The sequence below is a fragment of the Papaver somniferum genome, chromosome 5 (assembly GCF_003573695.1).
Source record: "Papaver somniferum cultivar HN1 chromosome 5, ASM357369v1, whole genome shotgun sequence".
Classification (NCBI taxonomy): Eukaryota; Viridiplantae; Streptophyta; class Magnoliopsida; order Ranunculales; family Papaveraceae; genus Papaver; species Papaver somniferum.
In genome coordinates, this window is record NC_039362.1 from 83,704,496 (window position 1) to 83,710,495 (window position 6,000).

Consider the following 6,000-nt stretch of genomic DNA (forward strand, 5'->3'; position numbering starts at 1 on the left):
CGATTTCCTTTTCGGTTCACAAATAAAGTTCATGAACTTACTTCCTTAAAACACATGTAACAACATTGTTTCCTAGGATTAAATCCTCACCTCATACCCATACATAATCACAATAGCATTCATACGATTATGTTGATGTCTTATCTGCAAAGTTTAATGGTTAAGCAATAAATCTCGTATTGAATTCCTTAACACTATGTCTATCTAGAGTGTTCATGCTTCGCAGTTTTGTTTTCAATATACACGACTTGAAAGATACGTTAGGGAATGAAACAGTTCAAGTCAAATATCACTAACCTCAAGTGGAAGGATTATGTTGTGGTTGTAGATCCGTACTTCTTCACTTTTTCAAGTCTTCGCAATATTTGTAATGTCTCATATCCTAATACTTTCAAGCTAACCTATACGAAGTTGACTCTAGTACATTTAATCAAGCGACTCTTAAATGAGTTTTGGTTCACTAAAATATGGCAACCAAACTTGACGTACCAACACTTGGTGGGTTCAACCGAGCTATGCTCTAACAAAATTGCTTATAGTTCATGAGGAATATTTCCAAAGAACGATCATTATACACGATTCCGTAACCGGACCACTGTGTATATTCTTCTAATATGATTTCAAGATAATTTCTCACGTGTTTACTTGAAACCCTAGTTAGAGTTTCATTTAAATTTTAATCTTACTCTCTTCAAAAGGTTACAGGAAAAAAGGGTATAGAGTTAACAAGATTATAAATACAAAAAATGCTAATAGATCGAAAAGAAAGGGAATATAAACCATTATGAATAAAACAACACCGATACTGCTACATTTAAGTTCATTAACATATACAAGTCATTTAACTATAGAGACTTCCAAGTGATTGTTTTCTTTTACTGGTACATGGATGGCCTGATCTACTTAACCTTTGCAAGTTTTTGTACTATATTTTTTACAACACAAAGCATATAATGCTTTCTTTAATCTTACAAGAAATAACACCACGTGGAAGATTAAAGTTGAGGTGGTGTTTCAGTTGTTTATCAAGCCATTTAATTTCTGACAGAGCCAAGTTGGTTCAATTTGTACATTTTTCATACATATTAGGGGAAATACTTCCCCTTAATATTGGAATTGTTGTGTTACGTGGGACTAGCTTTCAGCAAAACACTTAGAAAATTCTAGTCTTCCAGATTTAAAACTTTGATTCACATGGGTCAATGGGTCAAAACACTTGGAAAATCATGACTTCAATGATTATTTATTACTGAAATATCCAAAAAAAAATGACAAGACAGATCCATAAACCAAAAAGATCACCTCAATGAAGAATAAACAAGATTGAAAAAAACTTTGTTTAAGCAATAATAGTATAGTTTGGTGGTAATGATGGTGGATCTTTGTACAAACCGTACGTTTAAGGTTAGGATTGAGAAAGAAATGAAGTTGATGAATTAATGGTTATACATGGTGACGATTCATTAGAGAGTATCACCTAAAAGTATTACCCTAATGTGATGATTTATTTAGCAAACATGATTTATTGTTTTAAGGATTTAGGGTTTTAGAAACATAAGAAGAAAAAAATTCATAATATTTCAGGAGTCCCAAATTGATTTCAATTACAATTTAATGGATTTAAAATGTGTTTTTGTGGCAGTTGTGTTTTTACCATAGATGTGAATACAACAAAAAGATTTACTTCTTATATATTGGGAACACATTATGCTTGAAAGCAGACAAGTAATCATAATCGCCAACCCGATCATAATTCCAGGGGATACTCACCGAATATCCTTCTGCCACTTCAACACTAACCTACACAAGACCGTCCAAAGTATATATAATCATATATATAAATTGCATCTAGCCAATTCTTCCCGAATTGACTATTGTATCAGCGGGCTTTGATGCTGCGAGGAGAGATCCCCTTGTGTGATGTAACTCACATTTGTTACGCCCAGATGACATACATGCTATCCTTCGTATCTAGTGGAAAGTTGCTTGTCGTTCTTGAAGGGGGTGAGGCACCTTCTTTTGTTTATTAGTAGTAAATTATTTTATAGATACAACCTTAGGTTGATATGTACTTCTGCCAAGGCAATAATAGAGATGATCTATTTTTTTTTGTTAGGATTTTCATCATGCTAACAACACCCAAGAAATCTTCAATGCCGAAAAATTGGTAAGTGCATTGGTTACCAAATCTTATTGTTGAACTCATGTTTTTGGTTTTGAACATTTTGTTAGGAATATATAGTTTAAAATATAAATTTATTCACAACCAATATGTTTTTAATTATAATTAAATTTTTCTTAAAAATAAATTAATTTTGGTTATATTTAACTTGACTGTTTCATATTTCTGGTTTAAATGGTGTTAACCACGTTGTTTCATATTGTTGGAGTTAATAATGTTAACCACACCATAATAATATTTGATTAAATATGTGTTGAAACTTTTTAATATAGATTTTTTGTTGGAAAATTATATATATATACTTTGTTGTGCGGGCATATTTACAATTGTTCCAACACATTTCAATCATTGAATGTTGTTATAAGTTTTGTAGGTTTTATATATTTCACTGCACAGATATGATAAAGGAAAGTTTTATCACTATACTGGAGCAGTTGATGAGGTAATTATGAGCTCGGTTATTCTTTATAGTGTATCCATCTAAGAGGACAGATAAAACTCAATAGTATACATGTATAGAATTATGGTCCCTTCGAAATCTTCCTAATACAATGGTGTAAACTTTAAAGATGGTTCTTATGTTATAACGGTAGCTTACTTAGTCGCTCGCAACGCATAATATTTGGTCTAAAATCTGATTCATCTTGGTAATATAGGAGAATAATATGAATTCTTACTCCTTGCAATTATTTGTATACATGAAAATACCTAGAAAAGTTTATAAAACCGATGTAACTAACTAAGAATTGAATCTCGCTGGAAAGACAAGAGCAACAATGGCGGCCCACTTATCGTGTTCAGTCATATTGTTTCATTAATTGTATTATAGGTGGATTATAATCATTCCCATTTGAAATTATAGTCTGTGAACTGGTTCGCCAACCCTCCTGTATTTCTGAAACTCAAATATTTATGGTTTGTGAACTGGTTCGCCAACCTACCCTGACCAGAAATATAAGATAGTTCAATATTTCTCTCTTATGTTGTTTGAAACATTCTGACGTGATATAATCATTTGCATAGGAAATTTTCAATTGATCCACAAATTAATTCACACAACAAATTGTTTAGAACTCATGTTGTTAAAGATCTTTAAACATCTTTGCTAGAATCATATTTCGATATTTTTAACAAGACAAGCTTGACTCGAAACTTCTTCTTTGCAAATCTAGTAGAAGCAATGCGATATCATCTCAAAAAGGTAGAATGGTAAGATAGTGAGTAAAATAAAATGGTTCAGTGTTCATATACCTGATATAGAAGTTCTCCAGACATATTCATTGATCTTCAGTCTTCGAGGATGATGTCCGATACTCAACTACCAAATTCTAACCTAGTCTGAGACTTGACTTAGTAGACTCAAAATTAAGATATAGTTTTGATCATCTAACATTGAAAATAAGCTTGAGATATCAAAACTTGTGGTTTCAACCGAGCATTTCTCTAACAACATTGCGTAGATGTTTGTGTGGAAGCGTTGATAGAGGAGAGTAATTTAATTAAGTGAAATCTTTTGTGTTGCCTTCGTATAAAGTCTTATTTATGATCAATAAGCTTTTATAAGTACCATTGGTAGGAAACTAAATCGTAGTGTAATTTTAGTTTTCAATGAATTGACTTGACTAACGGTATAGTTATTCTTGATAGATCAAACTTGTTTATTATAAGGTCCCCTTTTTCTGATATAAGACCACTCAAATTTGTTCGAGAAATGACCATTACAGATGCAATGGTTCAAGATCATAGATAGAAATTTTGATCAATCAATGTTAACAGACTCCATGTTGTGTGTACTGATTTTTATTAGGAATCAAGTTGTTTGTATGATGGTTGCTTTGAATATTTGAAGATTTAAGACTTGAATACTTTTCTTTTTCTGTTTATAATCTTTGTGATTCTTCTTGCGCACTTGATTCTCTAGATACCAAACATGCAGTTTATCTTGATAGACCTAATACTTGTTATAAATATCGAACAAAATGTCTAGTTGCTTCTCCTTGTAGAGTTTCTTAGATAGAGCTTACTCACTAAGATATATTATTTCAATTATCTTTGTCTTTGTTTGATTTTTTACCAAAGGAGTTTATATATTATAAGTAAAATATCTTTTACACTATTTAATCTCTAATCATTGCCGGATTTGAGAATTGATAAGTGAGTTGGTTACCGAAACAAATTTAGTCATTTTTTGTTTCGGGTTACGATCCAAAGAAGTTGAGAGAGGAAATCCTCTTGGCAGGTGAAGCGACTCAAGATAGTGGACTCTGTGTTGGGATTCATGTGCTTAGGCCAGATTGGTTATAACCGCGGGAATACTTAAAGAACTGAGTAAATAAGCGTAGTTACTTGGTTTTGGCTATACGAAGTTGCGGTAGCCAATGTATTGAGGCTTAATGTTGAAAGTAACCAAAACTGGACCGGGTCTCCGGGGTATTTCGGCAAGCAGTTTTCCTCGTTAACAAAATCTTCTGTGTCGTGCCATTACTTTACTTTCCGCATTATAATTATTATTATAGTTATAAATAAGTAATAGCAATTGTATGTTAATTCTCTTGGTACGATCTCATAGTTAGTTCCGTCACAAACTCAGACTATATACCAAGTTACACCTTTTTGAAATAATCTTTTGGCGGTTATTGTTTCTGTAAGATTATACAAGGTGTGTCTATCATAGGTTGATACGAAAAGATTGTTGTGTACTCGGTACCCTTGTCATTTCAATTGGTATCAGCGGAGGCAAACACAAAAAGATAATTATGCTATGATTTAGCTCAGTACAGAAACTATACTAGTACTCGTTTCTTTATTTTTTTCTGCTTTGACTTTGTCAAAATATTAAGCAGATAATAATATTGTTAGAGCACTGCTCGGTCGAACTCGCAAGCATTGTTATCTCAAGCTTGTTTGTCAAGTTTAGTTTCCAAAACTATAAGTCTTGATTTCTAGTCTACTTATAACTAAGTATCGGATTAGGATAGAAAGTGTGGTTGAGCATTATACTTCACGGCGTTCATCGATTGAAGACGAAGAACTACTAAGGGGAGCTTGTGGAACTTCATCAACAAAAGGTATGCGAAGAATTGAACTCATATATCATTCAAAAGTCTATCTACTCCATCTCCTATTTGAGACAAAAGTCGTATAAATATATAGACTTCAATTATAAACATTTGATATTTCGAGCTGAGTTTAACTCGCTTACGTATTTCTCGAAATATGTGTCGGTAAGCTTTCGCTTTAACCAAGTTCATCTTATATTCTTGACGAAAGTCAAAAGATGATCATGTGAAAATATCCTGGTAACATCTTACATGATTTGTGTGAGAAGTCATTTGATGTGGACTCGAAATGTTTCGTATTGATCATTCGATCACTTGAAAATTGCTTTGAAGCTAATAGTTTGTGTGAGACAGCAATTCCCGTATTCCGAGAATGTTTCAATGATTGAAATGGAGTTTAGAACACTTAAACATGATTGGATAAAGCATAGTATGTGCACTTGCATATATGTAATCCAAGTCCGGAAACCACAGTATGCATACTCGTATGTGTACTGGTTGGTTTAGTGAAAGTCTGGGAACCTTGTATGTATATCGGTACGTGTGCTGGCATGTGGTTCAGGTTCGGGAATTTATGTTGAGTTTGGAAGGTATGCGTACCCGTTCACATACTGGCGAACCCAAACTAATTCCGGCTACTTGGGTATGCATACCCGTTTGCATACTTGAGTAGGTTATGTTCTAAAATCTGCTTGTTCATGAACTAATACATTTATATAATAAGGAATGCAATCTTTGGAAAACCGTGGCTATAATGTT